Raw genomic sequence first — 24,487 nt, 5'->3', positions numbered from 1 at the left:
GTCCTCAGTCTAGTATAATCATTGCCACCAGTCAGTCCTCAGTCTAGTATAATCACTGCCACCAGTCAGTCCTCAGTCTAGTATATTCACTGTTACCAGTCAGTCCTCAGTCTAGTATAATAATTACCTCCAGTCAGTCCTCAGTCTAGTATAATCACTGCCACCAGTCAGTCCTCAGTCTAGTATAATAATTACCACCAGTCAGTCCTCAGTCTAGTATAAGAGTTACCTCCAGTCAGTCCTCAGTCTAGTATAAGAATTACCTGCAGTCAGTCTTCAGTCTAGTAAAATCACTGCCACCAGCCAGTCCTCAGTTGAGTAAAAGTAATGCTACCAGTCCGTCCTTAGTCTAGTATTAGCACTGCCACCAGTCAGTCTTTAGTCTAGTATAATTATTGCCACCAGACTATCCTCATTCTAGTATAATCACTGCCACCAGACAGTCCTCAGTCTAGTATAATTACTGCCACCAGCCAGTCTTCTGTCTAGTGTAATTTCAGTAATTTCTCAGTGTAGTAAAATCAGTGCCACTAGTCAGTCCTCAGTCTAGTATAATTACTGCCACCAGCCAGTCTTCAGTCTAGTGTAATTTCAGTAATTTCTCAGTGTAGTAAAATCAGTGCCACTAGTCAGTCCTCAGTCTAGTATAATTACTGCCACCAGCCAGTCTTCAATCTAGTGTAATTTCAGTAATTTCTCAGTGTAGTAAAATCAGTGCCACTAGTCAGTCCTCAGTCTAGTATAATTACTGCCACCAGCCAGTCTTCAGTCTAGTGTAATTTCAGTAATTTCTCAGTGTAGTAAAATCAGTGCCACTAGTCAGTCCTCAGTCTAGTATAATTACTGCCACCAGCCAGTCTTCAATCTAGTGTAATTTCAGTAATTTATCAGTGTAGTAAAATCAGTGCCACTAGTCAGTCCTCAGTCTAGTACAATTACTGCCACCAGCCAGTCTTCAGTCTAGTGTAATTTCAGTAATTTCTCAGTGTAGTAAAATCAGTGCCACTAGTCAGTCCTCAGTCTAGTATAATTTGTACCAACAGTTAGTTCTCAGTCAAATTCACTAGAGATGAGCGAACATGCTCGTCCGAGCTTGATGCTCGGTCAAGCATTAGCGTACTCGAAACTGCTCGTTGCTCGGACGAATACTTCGCCCGCTCGAGAAAATGGCAGCTCCCGCCGTTTTGCTTTTTGGCGGCCAGAAACAGAGCCAATCGCAAGCCAGGAGACTCTGCACTCCACCCAGCATGACGTGGTACCCTTACACGTCGATAGCAGTGGTTGGCTGGCCAGATCAGGTGACCCTGGGATAGACTAGCCGCTGCCCGCGCTGCTCGGATCATTCTGTGTCTGGATGCCGCTAGGGAGAGAGCTGCTGCTGGTCAGGGAAAGCGTTAGGGTGTTCTATTAGCTTACTGTTATGCAGGAGTGATTCTCCAAGAACCCAACAGCCCTTCTTAGGGCTACAATAACGTTATACTTTTTTTTTTTTATTTGCAGCTAGTGCCATATTGTGAGGAATTTGCAGGGGGACTTGCTACCGTTGTGTTAAGCTCTTAGTGACACACATATCCACCTCAAACACCAAAGTGGGAAAATTTATTAGGGGTTTGATTTCAATTAGGCACAGTCTGCCATTTCCTTTTTTATTTTACGTTTATTTTGTTTAATAACTCAGCGTCATCTCATCTTGCATAGCAGTGTGCTTTCATACTTGGCTAGAAAATAGCCATAGGAGAATCCAAACGGCTTACTTACGCCTACAGTAGCGTTATATATATTTGATTTCTGGTTGATCTGCTGGTGGCTGTACTTGCTGCAGTGCATCTACTAGCAAATTGTGAGCAATTTGTAGTGAGACTTGCGACCGCTGTGTTTTGCGCTTAGTGACGCACATATCCATTGCAAAGACCGAAGTGGGAAAATTTATTAGGGGTTGGATTTCAATTAGGCACAGTCTGCCATTTCCTTTTTTATTTTACGTTTATTTTGTTTAATAACTCAGCGTCATCTCATCTGGCATAGTAGTGTGCTTTCACACTTGGCTAGAAAATAGCCATAGGAGAATCCAAACGGCTTACTTACGCCTACAGTAGCGTTATATATATTTGATTTCTGGTTGATCTGCTGGTGGCTGTACTTGCTGCAGTGCATCTACTAGCAAATTGTGAGCAACCTCATGGCGGCGGCCGCCCCTCGGTATTCGGTCCCCAGCTGCCACTACTTTTCCCGATGTGCCGTCCCAGCCCTGCACCAGCACGTGTCAGACAACATCATCCGTGCCCTGACCAACGCCGTTTCTGACAAGGTCCACCTGACCACGGACACGTGGACGAGTGCTGCTGGGCAGGGCCACTATATATCGCTGACGGCACATTGGGTTAACTTGGTGGAGGCTGGGACCTAGTCTGACCCTGCGGCTGGTCATATACTGCCGACGCCGAGGATTGCGGGGCCTACCTCGGTCCAGGTGTTTCAGGCCTACTATGCCTCCTCCTCCTCCCACCCCTCCTCCACCTCCTCCTCCGAACTACCATCCGTGGGCATGGCGCCATCAGTCGGTAGCTCTAGGCACAGCAGCAGTGCCGTCGCGAAGCGACAGCAGGCGGTGCTCAAACTGCTGAGCCTAGGCGATAAAAGGCACACCGCCCAAGAGCTATTACAGGGCATCACGGCGCAGACTGATCTGTGGCTGGCACCGCTGAACCTGAAGCCAGGCATGGTTGTGTGTGACAACGGCCATAACCTGGTGGCGGCTCTGCAACTCGGCAGACTGACACATGTGCCATGCCTGGCCCATGTGTTAAATCTGATAGTTCAGCGTTTCCTCAAGACATACCCCAATCTGTCTGATTTGCTCACGAAGGTGCGCCGCATCTGTGCGCATTTCAGGAAGTCCAGCACAGATGCTGCCACTCTCAGGGCAGCGCAGCGCCGCCTCCAACTGCCCGCTCACCGACTGTTGTGCGACGTGCCCACGAGGTGGAATTCAACACTGACCATGTTATCCAGAGTTTACCAGCAGCGCCGAGCCATTGTAGACTGCCAGATGTCAACTTCCACCAGAACTGGTAGTCAGGTCAGTCAGCTTCCTCAAGTCTACAATGAGGAGTGGACGTGGATGTCTGATATCTGTCAGGTGCTGAGTAACTTTGAGGAGTCAACACAGATGGTCAGTGGCGATGCCGCCATCATCAGCCTCACCATCCCGCTGCTTGGCCTGTTGAAAAACTCTCTGATCAGCATGAAGTCGGAAGCTTTGCGCTCGTCACAAGAGACGGGGGAAGAAGATTCCCTTGTTGATAGCCAAAGTACCCTTAGGTCTGTTTCTCAGCGCATATCGGAGGAGGTGGAGGTGGAGGAGGATGAGGAGGAAGAGGAGGAGAATGTTGGCGAGACACAAGAGGGGACCATTGTTGAGTCCTTCACTGTTCAGCGTGTATGGGCAGAAGAAGAGGAGTTGGAGGAGTTGGAGGAGGAGGAAATGGACAGTCAGGCCAGTGAGGGGAGTGAATTCTTACGCGTTGGTACTCTGGCGCATATGGCAGATTTCATGCTAGGCTGCCTATCCCGTGACCCTCGCGTTCAAAGAATTTATTCCAGCACCGATTACTGGGTGTTCACTCTCCTGGACCCACGGTACAAGCAAAATCTTTCCACTCTCATCCCTGGAGAGGAAAGGAGTGTGAGAATGCATGAATACCAGCAGGCCCTGGTGCACAAGCTGAAACAGTATTTCCCTTCTGACAGCGCTAGCGGCAGAGTGCGTAGTTCTGCGGGACAAGTAGCGAGGGAGAGTAGGCGAGCAGGCAGCTTGTCCAGCACTGGCAAGGGTACGCTTTACAAGGCTTTTGCCAGCTTTATGTCACCCCAGCAAGACACTGTCACCTGTCCCCAGTCTCGGCAGAGTAGGGCTGATCTTTACAGAAAGATGGTGAGGGAGTACGTAGCTGACCATACCATCGTCCTAAATGATCACACAGCTCCCTACAACTACTGGGTTTCAAAGCTGGACATGTGGCATGAACTGGCGCTGTACGCCTTGGAGGTTCTTGCCTGCCCTGCCGCTAGCGTCTTGTCCGAGCGGGTTTTCAGTGCAGCTGGTGGCATCATCACCGATAAGCGTACACGCCTGTCGACTGACAGCGCTGACAGGCTGACGCTTATTAAGATGAATAAAGCCTGGATTTCTCATAATTTCCAATCTCCACCAGGTGAAGGAAGCTCAACCTGAATAATTTATGCACTCCTCCTCCTCCTCATTTTCCTCCTTCTCCTCCTCTTTGTACAGTAAAGCAGAGGAAACTGGCTATTTTTTGACAGGGCCCACTGGCTCTAGCTATAGTACTTTATGCATTTAATTTTTCTGGAGGGCCACCGACCCGGTCCTCTGTTTTAAACAATTTTTGGGAGTGCCACATACAGGCACTCAATCTATTTCATTTTTCTGGAGGGCCACCTACCTGCTCCTCTGGTTTGAAAACTTTTTTGGACTGCCACATACAGGCACTCAATCTATTCCATTTTTCTGGAGGGCCACCTACCTGCTCCTCTGGTTTGAAAACTTTTTTGGGCTGCCACATACAGGCACTCAATCTATTCCATTTTTCTGGAGGGCCACCTACCTGCTCCTCTGGTTTGAAAACTTTTTTGGGCTGCCACATACAGGCACTCAATCTATTCCATTTTTCTGGAGGGCCACCTACCTGCTCCTCTGGTTTGAAAACTTTTTGGGACTGCCACATACAGGCACTCAATCTATTTCATTTTTCTGGAGGGCCACCTACCCGCTCCTCTGGTTTGAAAACTTTTTTGGACTGCCACATACAGGCACTCAATCTATTCCATTTTTCAGGAGGGCCACCTACCTGCTCCTCTGGTTTGAAAACTTTTTTGGACTGCCACATACAGGCACTCAATCTATTCCATTTTTCTGGAGGGCCACCTACCTGCTTCTCTGGTTTGAAAACTTTTTATACTGCCACATACAGGCACTCAATCTATTCCATTTTTCTGGAGGGCCACCTACCTGCTCCTCTGGTTTGAAAACTTTTTTGGACTGCCACATACAGGCACTCAATCTATTCCATTTTTCTGGAGGGCCACCTACCTGCTCCTCTGGTTTGAAAACTTTTTGGGACTGCCACATACAGGCACTCAATCTATTTCATTTTTCTGGAGGGCCACCTACCTGCTCCTCTGGTTTGAAAACTTTTTTGGACTGCCACATACAGGCACTCAATCTATTCCATTTTTCAGGAGGGCCACCTACCTGCTCCTCTGGTTTGAAAACTTTTTTGGACTGCCACATACAGGCACTCAATCTATTCCATTTTTCAGGAGGGCCACCTACCTGCTCCTCTGGTTTGAAAACTTTTTGGGACTGCCACATACAGGCACTATCCAAATTAAATTGCCTCCATAGCAGCCTCCACACGTTGTCTCCATTGCTACCTCCAAAAGTCGTCCATATAGCTGCCTCCATACATCGTCCCTTTATCAAACGAGGTGTGTCAGGCAGAAATTTGGGTTGTTTTCATGGATTCCACATCAAAGTTGTTAACTTTGTCGCCACCCTGCTGTGTTATCCACAAAATATACTAATAAACTTTTATCATTTACCAATATTATTTCAGCGCTTCTTGCGCATCTGTTTACATTCCCCTCACCCGCCATATCCCAAACTTATAAGAACGCTACTACACTTGATCTTATACAAAAGGTTCTTAGAAGTGCTGTTTGGGGAGTAGCCTAGAGACAGGGGCTTGGATTGGCGAAAGCTCGCCTGGCAGCGGAGCGCCAGCTCCATGCCAAGATCCAACTAACATAGTTTTAACTGCAGCACCTTTAATCTACTACTAGTTCACTGCCTCCATACATGGTCCCCTTATCAAACGAGCTGTGTCAGGCAGAATTTTGGGTTGTTTTCATGGCTTCCATGTTAACTTTGTCGCCACCCTGCTGTGTAATCCACAAAATATACTGGCAAACTTTTATCATGTACCGATATTATTTGAGAGCTTCTTGCTCACCTCCTTTGGTTCCTCTCTGCCACCCATTGGTTTGAAGCCTGAGTCCATTTAGGGTATGTCACCATGACACTCTCTATCCTGCTGCTGCTGCCGCTGCCTCTGCATGCCGTCCCCTATAGTGTCAGGGTCAATTATTGGATGTTTTAGATGCTATCTAGCTTCATTCTGTCACTCTGTCATGGCCATGCTGTTGCCCATAATTTTGGCATAATGGTGCGATTAAGCAGCCTCAGAGGCATCCATGCATGCTGCCCCTGCTGTTTCCTGTCCATTTCCGTGGTGTTTCCATCCTTTTCTGAGGTTCCCAGGTGTTTGGCCAAGCTTCCCTGTGCAGAGCCTTGGTCTTCTTGAAAAATGCTCGAGTCTCCCATTGACTTCAATGGGGCTCGTTATTCGAGACGAGCACTCGAGCATCGGGAAAAGTTTGTCTCGAATAACGAGTACCCGAGCATTTTAGTGCTCGCTCATCTCGAATATTTACCTGTCAGGCCTCAAGTATGCTTTTTTTTGCTTTTATAACAAAAAAAGTATGAAGGAAAGGTGATAACAATGAGAAGCTGAAGTAGGTCTATACAGGGAACCTGTCACCAGAAAATAGCATGAAAATTCAGGTCCACAACATTGCACAACTTCTGCTGCTTTCAATTCATTTAATTCTTATTTTGAAGGCCTTGAAAATGTAAGGAGGCAGGGAGCAGAATGGAGAACTGGTATCCAAAACAGAAACGTCCCGACACACACAGGGTCTTCTGGCTTCAAAAGAATTTATTTACATAGAGTCATGTACAACATAACAGAACGCGCTTCGTCTTCCAGCGAAGTCTTTTGTCAACTGAATAGTCAACTACCGACAAAACAGAAAATAAATAGAAAAACATTATGTCTCCTACTGTTGACGTCACACCACCGCCACTTAATATATGACAACGAGTTTTATGTATCTAACGATATAACTCATTTATAACAATTATGAATGTATTAATGCTATATGTCATTAATTGTTTCCTACCTCTCCTTTGATTATAGAAAAGAAGTCAGAAATGAATGTTATTTTCTTCAGTCGGTTTACTCCGTGGCGGCATCACACCTCGACCTCAGGTTGCCGGTGGTGTGACGTCAACAGTAGGAGATATAGGGGCACATTTACTTACCCGGTCCATTCGTGTTCCAGCAGCGGCTTCTCCAACGAGTGTTCGGGTCTTCCGGCGATTCACTAAGGTCCTGCGCCGGATGTCCACCAGGTGTCGCTGCTGTGCCGAGGTCCGCCGAGGTGCGCCGGAGTTCACCGACCTATTCCTGGTGCATGGGAGTATGGCTTGTGCGACCGTTTTAAAAAAAAAATACGGTGTTTTTTCTGAATCCGTCGGGTTCATATGGAATAATAGGAGTGAGGGCCCTGCTCGCAAGAGCTTACAGTCTATGAGGATGAGGGGGTGACACAAGAGCTTACAGTCTATGAGGATGAGGGGGACACAAGAGCTTACAGTCTATGAGGTTGAAGGGGTGACACAAGAGCTTACAGTCTATGAGGATGAGGAGGTGACACAAGAGCTTACAGTCTATGAGGATGAGGGGTGACACAAGAGCTTACAGTCTATGAGGATGAGGGGTGACACGGGAGCTTACAGTCTATGAGGATGAAGGGGTGACACAAGAGCTTACAGTCTATGAGGATGAGGGGGTGACACAAGAGCTTACAGTCTATTAGTATGAGGGCTGACACAAGAGCTTACAGTCTATGAGGATGTGGAGGAGACACAATAGCTTACAGTCTATGAGGATGAGGGGAGGACACAAGAGCTTACAGTCTATGAGGATGAGGGGAGGACACAAGAGCTTACAGTCTATGAGGATGAGGGGGTGACACAAGAGCTTACAGTCTATTAGGATGAGGGCTGACACAAGAGCTTATAGTCTATGAGGATGAGGGGGACACAAGAGCTTATAGTCTATGAGGATGAGGGGGACACAAGAGCTTACAGTCTATGAGGATGAGGGGGACACAAGAGCTTATAGTCTATGAGGATGAGGGAGACACAAGAGCTTACACTCTATGAGGATGAGGGGGGACGCAAGAGCTTACAGTCTATGAGGATGAAGGGGGGGCACAAGAGGTACAAGAGCTTGTATAATGGTCCAGCCATTCTTTATAAGGGAACAGTATAAAATAATTTAATAAATAAACTTGAACCAGTCATCAGCCACATCTGGTATGCAAGGTCCAAGGTGAAAGTCACTGCAAAGAAGCAAAGAGCTTGGTATATATCTGGTGTTTGCCGGATAAGCAACGGGAGGAGGATACAGGATGGATTAGTAAAGTTGACATTTCAGGCAGTTAGCGAGTGTGATAGATCTTCCTAAAAAGATGGATTTAAGAGCATGTTTAAAACTTTGGAGGGTGGGTATTCCAGGGGAAGTGCTTTCCAGAGAATTGGTGCAGCTCGAGAGAAGTCTTGGGTTTCGAATGAAGGTAGAGATTAGTCTAATATCACTGGCAGATCGAAGAGCACGGGTTGGGTGATAAACTGAGAAGAGAGAAGAGAGGTAGGGAGGAGCAGCATTATTCAGAGCTTTGTGGATGAGGGTTATTATTTTAAACTGTATTTGGAAGGAGACAGGCAGCCGGTGCAGTGATTGGCACAGACTGGAGGACTCCGTGTAGCGTTTGGTCTGAAAGACAAGCCTGGCTGCTGAATTAAGAATAGAATGTAGAGGAGAGAGTTTAGTGAGAGGAAGAATTAGTAGGGAGTTACAGTAGTCTAGTCAAGAGTTAATCAGCGCAACAATTAGCATTTTAGAAGTTTTAGTTGTCAGAAATGGTCGGATTCTGGAGATGTTTCTGAGATGCATGCAGCAAGAGCGAGCAAGAGATTGAATATACGGTGCAAAGGAGCGGTCGTTGTCCAGCACAACCCCAAACAGTGGGCCTGCTGCCTCAGTCTTATAGTGATCCCACAGACCAAGATGGAGAAGTCAGGGTTGGGTTGGTTAGTAGATGGTGAAAAGATAAGGAGTTCAGTCTTAGAAATATTAAGTTTCAAGAAGAGATCAGACATGATGTTAGAGACAGCAGAGAGACAGTCACTAGTGTTCTGGATTAAGGCACGGATGCTACGTGTAGAGGTATACAGCTGGGTATCATCAGCATAGAGATGATGCTGGAAACCAAATCTGCTGATAGTTTGAGCGATGGTTTGAAGAGAATAGGACCTGGGAATGAGCCCCGAGGAACCCCGATAGTGAGAGAATAAGAAGAGAACGATCCAGAAAAGGAGACACCGAAAGTGAGGACAGAGATCTAGGAAGAAAACCAAGAGAGTGCAGTGCCCTTCAGGCCAACGGAGCAAAGCATCCGGAGGAGGAGCTGGTGGTCCACAGTACTTAATGCTGCAAGTAGATCCAGAAGAATGGGGTGCGAATAGTCATCTTTGGATTTAGCAGTGAGAAGATCATTGGAGACTTTAGAAAGAGCAGTTTCAGTGAAGAGCATAGAGCGGAAACCAGATTGTAGGGGGTCAAGGAGGGAGTTAGCTGAGAGAGCGGGTTATAGAGAATAGACCAGGCGTTCCAGGAGTTTGGAGATGAAAGGGAGGTTAGAAACTGGTCTGTAGTTACTAGCACTGGATGGGTCCAGTGAAGGTTTCTTTAATAATGGGGTAACAACTGCTTGCTTAAAAGAAAAGGGGATGACACCAGAAGAGAGAAAGACTGGTTGGAGTCTTTAGTGAGGTGAGAAGTGACTGCTGGGAAGAGGGACTGTACAAGATGTTAGGGGATGTGGTCACTGATGCAGGTAGTGGGTCGAGCAGAGGAAAGGAGCCTGGACACTTATTCCTCTGTGACTGGCTCAAAGGAACAGAGTGAACCAGGTGCAGTACCGGAAGGAAAGGGGATTAGTGGGGGGAGTGGATTGAGCAATTATTTCCTGACAAATGAGATCCATTTTATCTTTAAAGTAGGTGGCCAGATCTTCAGGTGGCTGTGTTAGTAAAGCATAAAGAGCATTTTGGGGTTGTTAGAGAAAGAGGATATTAGATTAGTAAAATAGACCTGTTTAGCGAGTTGAAGGGCAGAGTTATAGGTTTTTAGCATAAATTTGAAGTGTATAAAGTCTGTAGATGTGTGCAATTTCCTCCACAGATGTACAGCAATCCAGGAGCACTGCCGAGGGAAACAAGTTTTGTGTGCCAAGGTTGTGGTGGCGGGTGCCTGCGTCAGTGTTGAAAATTTCAGATAGTGAGTGGTGCCATCTCATCTAGGGCTTCTGACAGTGTGGTTATAGCAGTTAGCAGCCAGGTTTGGACAGCTGAGAGAGGAGATGGGGGACAGTGCAGACTGTAAGATTTCTATGAGTTGGTGAGTATCAATGGCATGTGGGTTTCGATATGAGCAATGGGTGGAAGGATTCTGAGAAGGTGAAGAATTATTGAAAGTAAATGAAAGGAGGTTATGGTCTGAAAGTGAAAAGGAAAAATTGGTTAAATTAGATATTAAGGATGGTCGGGAGAAGACCAAATCGAAGATGTTTCTCTCATTATGAGTGGGGGAATCAGAGAGTTGTGAAAGACCTAGAGAAGTAGTTAGTGCTAAGAGCTGAGAGGCAGGAGGGGAAATTGGAGTGTTAACAGGGATGTTGAAGTCTCGCATGATGATGGTTGGAATGTCACAGGATAGAAAGTGAAGGAGCCAAGAAGCAAAGGAACTGAGCCGGAAGGACAGTATTCTACAGCCACAGGAAGAGAGACTGGGTGGAAAATTCTGAGGGTGTGGACCTCAAAAGATGGGAAAGTAAGACAATGCCGCAACTGGGGCAGAGTCATCCTGCTGGATCCATGTTTCCGTGATGGCCATGGTCAAAGAAAGAGGTCATGAACAGATTCTAGATTATTATACACAGAGCGGGCGTTCCATAGGGAACATTTAAAAGGCGTTTAAAATGGAAAGTTTAGAAGGGTTACTGTGTAAATTGTTAAAATAAGCAAAGTACCAAAGCTGTGTTAGGGTAGAGTAGTATGTGGTAGGGGGAAGAGGTGGTGCACATAGAGAGACATCTAAACTGACAGGGGCTCTGGGCGAGAGATAACCACTGTGTGGTGTGGGGGTCCTGATGGTGGGCCAGGATGTTGGATGGCAGGGACCATGTTGGTGGATAAAGAGGAACATTTCACTGCATCTTCTGCCTCTTCGGTGTACAGGCAGGCAGCATCTAGACTTGTTTGACCACTATCCAACAGGTTGAGTAACTGACCTCATAAGACTTGTATGGAGGCTTTCTAATAATTTCCCTTCTCAGACTCCTGCTCTCTATTTCTGTTCAGTGCTTTAACCTCACATGCAATCTGTAATCCTAGCAGGTAGTAACATCACTTAGTGATGCTCAACCTACTGGACACAATAGTTATCTCTCCTCCAAAACAAGGAAGAAAATTATCAGGTTTTCCGAAAGCTGCAGTTTCTTCTCCAGACATCCAGTAAAGCGGAGCAGAGTGAACTGTAACTACTTATAACTCATTTCTATTTCATTAGAGCCAGTTGCTGCCTGTACCAGGTCCTTGGCTGCTGAAGGATCTGAAGGACCATTAGCTCAAACCTGCAGCTCAGGTGGAGAACTCCATTAAAGGACATCTACCACCAGGATCAGGGTTGTAAGCCAAGCACACTGACATACTTGTGTGTGCCCCCCTTGGCAGGAACCACTTTTCTTTAGGCTTCTTATGCTCTTGTTTTTAAGAATAAAAGGCTTTAAAAAATTATGCATTTGAGCCTGAGGGCACCTCAGGCTCATTTTCTTAATTTTAAAATCCTTTTTTTGGTAAAAAACAGGGCATAAGAATCTTAAAGAAGAACAGATCCTGCCAGACGGGGCACACACCAGTATGTCAGTGTGCTTGGCTTATAACCCTGATCCTGGTGGTAGATGTCCTTTCATGCACTGGAAATAAAGTGATGGAGGCCCTAGGACATGTGCACCAGGTACCATCCCTATGATCCGGGCCAGAATATAATGGGGCTTATTTACTAAGGGTCCCGCGGATCGCACTTTCGTCAGCTTTTAAATATTTCGGAATTTGCGCCACTGGGACAGGGATCTAGAAGGGGATTGTGTAGCATGCGATTGGATTTTGGCGCAATCACATCGACTTTCATGCGACAGAAATCGGGGGGCAGGCCGTCAGACGAACTGACAGATTCAACTGAGCGTGGGATTTAACTTTAAAATTGTGTCACAAGACATGCACTTCCAAGCCCCGGGAAGAAGAAGGTGAACTTCGGCGGACCTGAGCAGGGAAGCGACACATGCAGGATATCGGCGCACGATCTTGGTGAATCGCGGCAGGGTGCATTATTGTCGGACAACGCACAGCGGGGATCGCGACAGGACCGGGTAAGTAAATGTGCCCCAATATATTCAAGGTTCCATATAATATACCAGGCGCCAATGGGAAACAAGAAGGCTTGGTTTATTGAAAGCTTTGTCTTCTCTATCTATTCAATGCTTTATACATAGGTGAGGAAGATGAGGAGCAAGAGCAAGATTCATAAAGTGGTGCACAGAGCCTTGTAATACAGATGCAGTCTATAAATGCTATTATAATAACATGTAATATACTGTGATAACTGCAGATGCCGACAACTGTATACAATGTGAAAGTGATGAATGGCCGAATGAGGAGAGAGACCGATGTCTCCCCAAAGTGATAGAATTCATCTCTTACCAGAATGACCCAATGGCTTCTGTATTCTCCTGTCTCTCGCTCTTCGGATGTCTTGTGACCGGCTTCATATTCACAATATTTATTTCCTACCGGGACACTCCTATTGTTAGAGCTAATAACCGGAACCTGAGTTACCTCCTCCTGGTCTCCATCTTCCTCAGCTTCCTCTCTGTCTTCTTGTTTCTTGGTCATCCCAGTGATGTCACTTGTAGATTACGTGAAACCAGTTTTGGAGTTTTCTTCTCAGTTGCCGTCTCTTCACTTCTCGCCAAGACTGTGATGGTTTGTGTTGCTTTTAAGTCCACCAAGCCTGGAAGCCCCTGGAGAAGATGGCTGAGTGTGAAGCTGCCCTACACCATAGTGTTGTTGTGTTCATCCATACAAGTTGTCATCTGTGTTATCTGGTTGTCTATTTCTCCCCCATTCCAGGACCTTGACACTCAGTCTTCTCCTGGGAAGATCATCATTCAGTGTAATGAGGGGTCAGATATCTGCTTCTACTCCATGTTGGGTTATATGGGGCTCCTGGCAGCGGGCAGCTTTCTTCTGGCTTTCATGGTGAGGACATTACCGGACAGTTTTAATGAGGCCAAGTACATCACCTTCAGCATGCTGCTGTTCTGCAGTGTCTGGATCTCCATGATCCCGGCTTATCTGAGCACCAGAGGGAAATACATGGTGGCAGTGGAGATATTTGCAGTAATGGCTTCCAGTGCTGGACTCTTGGGTTGTGTGTTTTTCCCAAAATGTTTTATCATTTTATTTAGATATGAAATGAACACAAAAATTGATCTGCTGAGGAAATAAAGGAAGAATAGTGATTCATTCTGCAGATAACATATATATCGATAACAATATTATCATGAAATAAAAACCTCTTGCGCAGTTTGAGTGCAAATTACATTAAGTTGTGATTATTATTCCATTTATTGTATTGTGCACCTTTGATGTTATCAGACTTGTGCAGGGATCACTCGGAGACAAGGGATGTGTCACGGGCACCCCCGCGATCCATACCACGGATCGCGGGTGCACCCGTGCCTCCGTTGCGGGCACCCCTGTGATCCATATCGCGGATCGCGGGTGCACCCGTGCCTCCCTCCGCTGCCCCGGTCCCGCTCCGGTGCACTCACCTCTCCTGGCTCCCGCTCCCGTCTGGACTAGGTCTCGCGCGCGGCACTGTCTCAAGATTTAAAAGGCCAGCGCACAGGTGATTAGTATTGGTCATTTCCTGTTTTGTATATAACCCTTTGTTTCCCATCATTCCCTGCCGGATCTTTGTGCCTCTTAGCCTTAGAGAAAGCTTCCTAGCGAGTATTGCTCTGTTTCTGCGTATTCCTGTATTCCTGTGTGTGCCCGTTCCTGAGTCCTGTGTTGCCGTGTTACCTGTGTTCCTCCCTGTTGCTGTGTGCCTGTGTTCCCGTTCCCTCCTGCCTGGACCTCCTGTTGCTGACCCCGGACTTGAACCTGACGTTGCATCTCTGCCGCCTGCCCTGACCCTGTGCCTGGACCCGACTACGAGTTTGTCATCCGCTAAGGTACCTCGACCTCGGCTGCCACCGTGGGCTAGTCACACCTGGGAACGTCCTAGTGGTATCCTGCCGCAGCAAGTCCAACCCGCTTTGCGGCGGGCTCTGGTGAAAACCAGGTGCCGCTATGCTCCGGTTCCGGGTGTTGGCTAGTTACATCTCCCGCGGTGGTCCAGAGGATCCAATGATCCTAACAGTAAGATCCGGCCATGGATCCCGCCGAGGCTCCTTCTCCCAGTCAGCCTGATCTCGCCACCATCGTGATCCACCAGTCCCGGCAGATTGCAGCACAGCGGAATCAGCTAGAGCAAGTCACCGCCATGCTCCAACAACTACTTGCTACCCAACATCAGCAACAGTCTCCTGAATTGGCCGCTGCGACCCCTGCTACCCCGGCTTATCTTCCTGCTGCTGAACCCAGGCTACGCCTCTCTTTGCCCGGCAAGTATGATGGAGATCCAAAGATGTGCAGGGGCTTCATAACCCAGTGCTCCTTGCACATAGAACTCATGCCGTCGCAATTTGCCACAGAGTGGTCCAAGGTGGCATTTGTCCTCAGCCTTCTTTCCGGGAAAGCCCTGGCCTGGGCTACTCCGCTTTGGGACAGAGATGACCCGGTTGTGTCTAGCCTCACTGCGTTTCTGTCAGAGTTCTGGTCAGTCTTCGAGGAACCAGCACGAGCCTCCTCTGCGGAGTCTGCATTGTTGAACTTGCGTCAGGGCAACTCATCGGTGGGAGAGTACGCAGTTCAATTCCGCACCCTGGCTTCTGAACTTGCGTGGAACGATGCAGCCCTCATTGCTACATTTAAGAAAGGGCTCTCTGCGCAGGTCAAGGACGCACTGGCAGCTTGGGATCTTCCATCTACTCTGAGTGACCTCATCACCTTGGCCACTCGAATTGATGTTCGGTTTAAGGAGCGAGCTGAGGAACTATGCTCCGAGTATCCCCAAGGCCGTGTTAGACGCATTTCTCGCCTGGCGCCAGTCTTCCAAAGGCCGCTCCAGGGCCCGTCTGAATCTTCTGCTGAGGAACCCATGCAGGTTGACCGAACCCGGCTCACTCTACAAGAGCATTCAAGACGCCGACAGGAGAACCTCTGTCTGTACTGTGCCAGCCCAGAGCATTTCATCGGTTCCTGTCCTGTCCGTCCTCAACGTCCAGGAAACGCCAGCACCTAGGCTTCTTGGGAGAAGCGTCCCTAGGTGTAAGCACAGCTTCTCCACGTCTGACTCTTCCCGTGCTCCTCAGCGTTGGCACCGGTACCCAGATCCAGGTTACTGCCTTCCTGGACTCGGGCTCTACAGCGAACTTCGTGGATGCATCCTTGGTCTCTCGGCATCACTTCCCGGTGGTTCGTCTCGAGAAGCCATTGTCTATTGCCTCGGTCAATGATCAGATTCTCTCCGTGCCCATCTGGTTTCGCACATAGCCCCTGCTTCTGCAAGTTGGTGCCCTACATCAAGAGAGACTTTCTTTTTTTGTGCTGCCCCAGAGCACATCTGCTCTACTGCTGGGTCTCCCCTGGTTGCAGCTTCATGCCCCTGTACTGGACTGGTCCTCCGGGCATATCCTCCGTTGGGGACCGAACTGTGCTTCACGTTGTATGCAGATTCCCCGTCCGCTACCTTTGAGGACTTCGACTCTGGCTCCCAAGTCTCTGGAGGGTTTGCCAGCTTGTTATCGGGACTTTTCGGATGTTTTCTCCAAGAAGCAGGCGGAGATTCTACCACCACATCGTCCCTATGATTGCCCTGTGGATCTTCTTCCTGGCGCCACTCCTCCCAGAGGTTGTGTCTATCCTCTTTCTGTACCTCTGAGTCTCTAGCCATGTCCGACTACATCAAGGAGAATCTGCAGAGGGGTTTTATACGCAAGTCCTCCTCTCCGGCTGGCGCAGGTTTCTTCTTCGTTACCAAGAAGGAGTCCCTACGTCCCTGTATAGACTGTCGTGGGCTGAATAAGATCACGGTAAAAAAACGTTACCCCCTGCCGTTGATTACAGAACTCTTTGATCGCCTACGTGGTTCCAAGGTGTTCTCCAAGCTGGACCTCCGTGGTGCTTACAATCTCATCCGGATCCGCAAAGGTGATGAGTGGAAGACGGCGTTTAACACCCGTGACGGGCACTTTGAGTATCTAGTGATGCCCTTTGGACTGTGTAATGCCCCTGCTGTTTTTCAGGAGTTTGTGAACGACATTTTTCGGGACCTTCTTTATACTTGTGTCGTGGTCTACCTCGATGACATCTTGGTGTACTCTCCAGACCTTGAGTCCCACCAGGCACACGTACGACAAGTTCTAGGTCGACTTCGTGCCAATCACCTCTATGCCAAGTTAGAAAAATGCCTGTTTCACCAGCACTGCCTTCCCTTCCTCGGTTACATAATTTCCGACAGAGGCCTCCAGATGGACCCCGCGAAGCTGTCTGCAGTTCTTCAGTGGCCACGTCCAGAGGGTCTCCGAGCCATACAGAGGTTCCTGGGGTTTGCGAACTATTACCGTCAGTTTATTCCCCATTTCTCCACTCTGGTGTCCCCCATCGTGGCGCTCACCAAGAAGGGTGCCAATCCACGTGCCTGGTCTCCAGCTGCTGAAATGGCCTTCTCCAAGTTAAAGTCTGCTTTCTCCTCGGCTCCCGTACTCTCTAGGCCAGATACGGACAAACCCTTTCTTCTGGAGGTGGACGCATCCTCCATAGGAGCTGGAGCGGTGCTCACTCAGAAAGGGCCCAAGGGCCGAACTTTGACTTGCGGTTTCTTTTCCAAGACTTTTTCCCCAGCTGAGAGAAATTATTCCATTGGAGACAGAGAACTATTAGCCATCAAACTTGCTCTTGAAGAATGGCGGTATCTTCTGGAGGGAGCTCTCCATCCTGTTTGTGTGTACACTGACCACAAGAATCTTCTGTACCTCCAGACAGCCCAGCGCCTGAATCCCAGGCAAGCCCGGTGGTCTTTGTTCTTCTCCCGCTTTGACTTGCTGATTCATTTTCGTCCGGCAGACAAGAATGTCAAGGCTGATGCTCTGTCCCGTTCGTCAGATGTTGTTGGAGATGAACCAGTTCCTCGGCACATAATTTCTCCTGATCAGCTTGTTGTTGCAGCTCCGGTGGACCTTCGGCAGCTGCCTCCTGGCAAGACGTATGTTAGACCTGCTCTCAGGAAGAGGATTCTGTCTTGGGGACATTCTTCTCGTCTGGCTGGGCGCCCTGGGGTGCAAAGCTCCTTGGCCCTCATCTCCCACTATTACTGGTGGCCAGACCTGGTCAAAGATGTTCGGGAGTTTGTGGGATCCTGCTCCTCCTGTGCCCTCAATAAAGCCTCTCGTCTCAAACCGGCTGGACTGTTACTCCCGTTGCCGATACCCAGTCGCCCGTGGTCTCACGTGGCAATGGACTTTGTTACTGATCTGCCTGTCTCCTCGGGCAATACTGTCATCTGGGTGGTGATGGACCGGTTTTCCAAAATGTCCCATTTTGTTCCCCTTCCAGGACTTCCGTCTTCACCACAGCTTGCCAGTTTGTTCTTCAAACATATCTTCCGTCTGCATGGCCTTCCGCTTCACATTGTGTCCGATCGAGGAGTCCAGTTTGTCTCTAAATTCTGGCGTTCTTTATGTAACCAACTGCAGGTCATCCTTGACTTTTCTTCTGCTTACCACCCTCAGTCGAATGGTCAAGTAGAGAGGGTGAACCAGACTTTGGGCTGCTACTTGCGCCACTTTGTCTCAGCCCGTCAAGACAATTGGACTGACCTTCTACCTTGGGCTGAGTTCTCTTACAATTCTCTGGACTCGGGATCTACTGGTTCGGCTCCGTTCTTCGTGGTCTATGGACGTATTCCTCGCCCACCTCTCCCGCTGTCTACCCCCTCTGTTGTCCCTGCGGTGGAGGATCTGGTGCAGGATCTCAAGGCTGTTTGGGACCAGACCCGCCAGTCCCTTCTACGAGCTTCAGACCGTACCAAGACCCAGGCTGATAAAAGACGTCGAGCTCCTCCTGTCTTCTCTCCTGGTGACAAAGTATGGCTATCCTCCAGATACGTCCGGTTTAAGATACCCAGCTATAAACTTGGGCCCCGGTTCCTTGGCCCCTTTGATGTAATCAAGCGCATTAATCAAGTGGCATACAAGCTCCGCCTTCCTCCATCTATGCGCATCCCGAACTCCTTTCATGTATCCCTCCTGAAGCCAGTCGTCTTGAACCGCTTCACCCAGCAATCCCCTCCTCCGGCTCCTGAGGCTGATTCTCCAGATGTATATGAAGTCAAGGAGGTTCTGGACATGAAGTTCGTAAGGGGTAAGCGGTTCTTCCTTGTAGATTGGAAGGGGTTCGGGCCTAAGGAGAGATCCTGGGAGCCTGAAGAGAATATTTTTGATCGGACTCTCCTCCAGAGGTTTCTTGGGACCAAGAAGAAGAGGGGGAGGCCGAAGGGGGGGGGAGTACTGTCACGGGCACCCCCGCGATCCATACCACGGATCGCGGGTGCACCCGTGCCTCCATTGCGGGCACCCCCGCGATCCATATCGCGGATCGCGGGTGCACCCGTGCCTCCCTCCGCTGCCCCGGTCCCGCTCCGGTGCACTCACCTCTCCTGGCTCCCGCTCCCGTCCGGACTAGGTCTCGCACGCGGCCCCGCTCCCTAGGGTGCGCGCGCGGCACTGTCTCAAGATTTAAAGGGCCAGCGCACAGGTGATTGGTATTGGTCATTTCCTGTTTTGTATATAACCCTTTGTTTCCCATCATTCCCTGCCGGATCTTTGTGCCTCTTAGCCTTAGAGAAAGCTTCCTAGCGAGTATTGCTGTGTTTCTGCGTATTCCTGTATTCCTGTGTGTTCCCGTTCCTGAGTCCTGTGTTGCCGTGTTACCTGTGTTCCTCACTGTTGCTGTGTGCCTGTGTTCCTGTTCCCTCCTGCCTGGACCTCCTGTTGCTGACCCCGGACTTGAACCTGACGTTGCATCTCTGCCGCCTGCCCTGACCCTGTGCCTGGACCCGACTACGAGTTTGTCATCCGCTAAGGTACCTCGACCTCGGCTGCCACCGTGGGCTAGTCATACCTGGGAACGTCCTAGTGGTATCCTGCCGCAGCAAGTCCAACCCGCTTTGCGGCAGGCTCTGGTGAAAACCAGGTGCCGCTAGGCTCCGGTTCCGGGTGTTGGCTAGTTACATCTCCCGCGGTGGTCCAGAGGATCCACTGATCCTAACAGGATGTCAACTTATAGATCCTTTTATTACAGAACATGGCAATGGCATCAACAGCAGATAACAATTCACCTGATACAAGGTTCCTGGTTGGATGGTGTTCGGGAAATGTTGCTCTCAGGAGGCTGGGGATGAGTTGGCTGCTGTGCAGTACTCCAAGGCAGGCTATGGTAGGTAGCTCAGAATCCTGCAGGCCTTAGTTGTAGGCCGTGTGTTTGGTCAGCAAACCTCGGACACATGTGCTCAATGTTCCATCTTAGGAAAAACTCACAGAAAAACCCAGAACTTTCCACCGCAAGGGGTTTTCTAAAATCCCATTGTGAGGTGACAAGCTCATTACCCAACCAGCACCTGTGTAACAGATATGGATAACAATTCATTTCATTGGTCATGATTTGTAACATTCCTTCCCAGGCAGATATTAACCAGCTGCATTACTGTTTATAGACACTGGATGGCTCATTGAGGAGATCAGTCTCAATGATTCCAATTATATCTATTAGGAGTTTTATTTAGTAACACAATGCTTTGGCAGGGGTGTTACACCTGTTTCTGATCACTTTCTTGTTTCTATATTGTTAGATAAATAATGGTATGTATAGTGTTATTGACAGAGTGCCAGTGACCTAAGACTGCCATCTCCAATGTGGACCAATGGCGTCGGGTCCATGGTGTTTTTGGTGATAAGGAATGCTGTCAGTATTTTTATAGACACATCAGAGAAATTATACAATTTTCTTGGTAAATTTCGTTCAGCAAGCTGAACTTTTGCACCAGAACCCATCAGCACTTATCTTGGCTCCTCAGGGTGTCTCCTATAGAACCTATTACTGCAGTGTCCCATAGTCAGGCCTCTGCCATTATGCTGCACCCTAAGGTCTGGTGGTAGAAGATTGATATTCAGGTAAATATGGTTCTGGTGGTACTTGCTCTCCACTGGAGTATTCTGTATAAAAACATTACACATTTTGGAAGGTTCTGGTTCATTCTAGAATACTAGACCTCAGCTAGGCCTCAGTCTAAGGTGGATGAAGTGTCCTTTTCACTAGTGGTCAAGATGTGTAATTAATGGTAATTAATATCTTTATTGTAAAATATAGTTCATTCTAGGCTTCTCCACAGACTATAACCCCACCACAACGTGTGCTCAGGGTTAGTCGGGCAGATTGCTGTTATGTTGCTTTGTGTACGGGGATTCTATATTACGATTTTGCAACCTTCCTTTTCTGTAACCCCAAAAAGGAAACCACGGCCTCTGCGTGGACACCTGCCCCAGTGGTCTCCAGGTACCACACATCCTCCAGTCCCCGATTTCTTTTATCATTAACCTTTGTCTAAATGTTTCCTGGATGTTGTGGTTCGCCAGGTTTTGTAAAAGCAGCATCTATTCCACATGTGCCAATAAGCCTTGTCATAGCCGCAGACCTTCTCACAGTCTCCTAAGAACTCTGGGTAATACAAGACAAGGATCTTCTTTCTTTCCTGTACGGCATTTATATTCTATTTTTACCTTAGTAAGTGGAGATGCTAAAAAGACAATTACCAGGGCTGGGGCCAGTAATGTGCCCCTCAGCCATACAAGTCTCATTGAAATATAACTGGAATTGATTAGAATCAGAAATTCTTGCCATTGAGGAGTCGATTTGTCAATTAAGATTTAATCTTCTCTGAAACATTGAATCAATCAATTAAATCCATAGAGTAAGTGTGAGATGTCTTTGCCCTATGTAAAAGCTTCTATAAGAGAATGAATTTACTTAATAGTTCTTTTGTGGTGTTAGGTAACATCTGGGCCACATCTGTTATGTGAGTGTTTCGCCTCAGGCAGTAGACTGGGAGTCATTGCGGGAGCACAAGCTCCATCTTTCTTGTCTCTGTTCTCCGCACACCAATGCTTTAGTAATAATCTCTCCTATGTTTCATTTCCACTGTGGTGCTGCCTCTGGCCTATGCTGGAACATTTGGCTGCTGCTTAAGGAAGTAGAGAAGGAAAAGTTAGAGGGATGACTGCAGCAAGGGTCAGGTCTGCGCACAATTACTCAGCTGCACCCCTCTGCTCTAAAGAGCCACAACCTCTCACTGCCTCCTACTTACCCTACATTCCCTTCAGCCTATGGTCCTAAATATATCACCCAGGAAACATTCTGCTTTCTCCTTGGACCTCCAGACCTGCTGAGCCCAAATGCATTTCCAGCCCAATTACAGTTATCACTGTGTCTGGCTCCCAGGGCTCCTGACGACCATTGTCCCTTTACCATCCACTTCAGCAACTAAACTACTTGTTATCTAGACCACGAGGGCATCTGCAACCTACTGTCATTTCACTCATGTGTTGCCCCTCAATCACCTACTGCCACCCCACCTAATGCTAACTCTTCGTAGATATATATATATATATATATATATATATATATATATATATATATATATATATGTGTCAGTGTGTGTGGTATGGTAACAGTGGGTACATTTTTGGGAAGGTGGCGCAGTCATATCTGATATAAAGGAAATGTATTCATTAAAGCTATGTATTAATGTGGTCATTAGATTGACTTCTTCTGCACATTTATTTGTGCTTGAAACCTACTACAGTTTCATAATTATAAGTCTGGAATAGGGGGGGCGTGCCTAACCGCCATGCTGTGCAGACGCGTGTGAGAGAGCTCCGCTCCGGGCCGAACAGTAAGGGGTACTCACCGCGCCTTGTATGGGGAAAGCCGGCACCAGAAGGAGCTCCAGGAGGGTCCGAGATCACTCCACCGACGGGACCCCAATATATAATTTCTTTCGGCCGCTCCAAGATCGCTCCCCGTCCTCCGGGAGCCGCTCGCGCCAGATATCAGCGCGCAGCCAGAGGCGTGCGAACACCAGGGTCAGCGCCGCAGCAGATCCTCACACACCGGGGACCTGCACGAGAAGAAGCAGAGAACCACAGGGTGAGTCACAGCCCGCTCCTCCACAGCAGGAGAAAGAAAATAAAGCCCCTTCAACCCCACAATCTACACAAACAACGGGGTCTGAACCCCCCACTAACAGAAGGGGGCAACGTAAAAACAAGAATCCCCCCAGCACAAATAATACACCCACCACAAGAAGCCTGCATAAAATGGCGCCTCCACAAAAACAACAGGAGCGTGCTGGCAACGCGCCAAAAAAAACCTCAGGCCCCAATGGAGGGACTAATATTAGCCCGCCTTCCAAACGCACCCTATTTGGGTCTCCAGAACCAGTACAAACTGACAGTACTAAGAGCAAAATAACACATAACGCTGAATCAAAACAAAGCAAAGGCACTAGCCTACAAAGTGAGGATCTCACTCCTCATAAGGATCAGCGCTTAACACCCACACACAAGTTGCATCCCTCCACTCTATCTAGCCTACCTCCCCCAGAAGAAGCCGCCCTGGCTCTAAGAGATCATCCAGAGCTCCAAGCCCTATTAGCCCTTCTACCATCTAAAAAAGACATGGAGAGTATGGCAACAGAACTGAAAGGTGCATGGAGACAGGACCTACAAAAAGTCCAAACAGATATCTCTAGCCTGCAAGAAAGAGTAGAAGAATTTGAATCTTTCAAATCTGAAGTCTCATCAACATTACTAAACTTACAAGCCACAGCCAACTCACAAGAGAGTCAACAGCGCCACCTAGCGGCCCAAATAGATGATTTAGAAAACAGAAACAGAAGAAACAACATAAGAATCAGAGGCCTTCCAGAAGCAACACATGCTCCAGATATAATACCTACCCTCACGGGAATCTTCAACACTCTATTGGAACGCCCAATCGACACTCCCTTAGAAATTGATAGAGCCCACAGAGCTTTGAGAGCAAAAAGCAATGACCCTATGAAACCACGCGACATAATATGCCGGATCCATCATTACAACATCAAAGAACAAATAATGTCCAAAGCACGCAACAAGGGAGAAATCGACTTCGATGGAGCCAGAATTTCCTTGTTTCCTGACCTGTCTAGAAGAACTCTAAGACAAAGAGCGATACTACGACCTTTACTATCCATACTGCAAAACAGAAACATTATATATAGATGGGGCTTCCCCTTTGCTCTACATGCGAAAAGCGGTAATAAACAAATGACCCTGACACATCCAGAAGAACTATCTACGTTCTTGGAGGAATTCAACCTACCACCTATTACACTGCCCGACTGGGAAGACCCCTTCCGCGAACAAGGTCCACAACAACCATCGAGAGCCACCTCCTGGAATGAAATCTCCGATTCCAGATTAAACACACCCCGGCCCCAAAGACAAAGGGCTCCGAGACACCCTCAAGATGATAGAGCTCAAGAGGACTGAGATTTTCATCCATCAAACTACAAGAAACAAGACTTGGTCAGGTCAAAGTCCTCTTCTTTCTTCTCTCTAACGTTTTACAAAAACACCTGTTATTACCTAAAACTGTTTATATAATTTCATTCTATCAGTTGTATATGTTCATAATTGTTTATATTCTCAGGTACCCGAGGCGACTTCGCGGCTTCCTCAACATAACAATCCACACAATACAGGCCTTGTCGCCATAGACTAATGTACAAGATAAAAGGAGGAACCGCGAGGTCACCACGGGTAAGACGTGAAATAAGGTTTTTCCCCTGAACTGGTAATACAACCTTTCCAAATACTACCCCGCAACATAAAAAGACTAATTCAAATTACACACACAGGCCCAAACGGACATACCATCTCCATATACGTATATACACAACAGAAGTAAAGAGAGTGATCAACTCTCAACAGAAACAAAACTTCAGCACCCCCAATAGGACGTATCGTAATAAGACATTACGGTATCAAAACTGCTTAAGTGCGTAAACAAATAGACCCAGCCCGGTTTACTGTACATCAGACCGGTTTCCTAAAAACCAATCCCTATCTACCCTCCCTCGACGCTCGACCACAACTACTAACCACCCACCAAAGCAACCTCAACCTATAGACAAGATCCATAATGTCTTCCACATTAAAAATAGCAACACTAAAC

At 47.9% G+C, this 24,487-nt stretch overlaps 1 pseudogene; it reads left to right on the top strand.

Moving 5' to 3' along the window:
- LOC140133376 (vomeronasal type-2 receptor 26-like) overlaps nt 1-13,619 on the top strand; it is a 31,300-nt pseudogene extending 17,681 nt beyond the window's left edge.
- The last annotated feature ends 10,868 nt before the right edge of the window (nt 13,620-24,487 follow it).

This window comes from Engystomops pustulosus, chromosome 1 (genome assembly GCF_040894005.1).
Source record: "Engystomops pustulosus chromosome 1, aEngPut4.maternal, whole genome shotgun sequence".
NCBI classification, from domain to species: Eukaryota; Metazoa; Chordata; class Amphibia; order Anura; family Leptodactylidae; genus Engystomops; species Engystomops pustulosus.
This window is presented reverse-complemented; position numbering and strand designations above follow the sequence as displayed.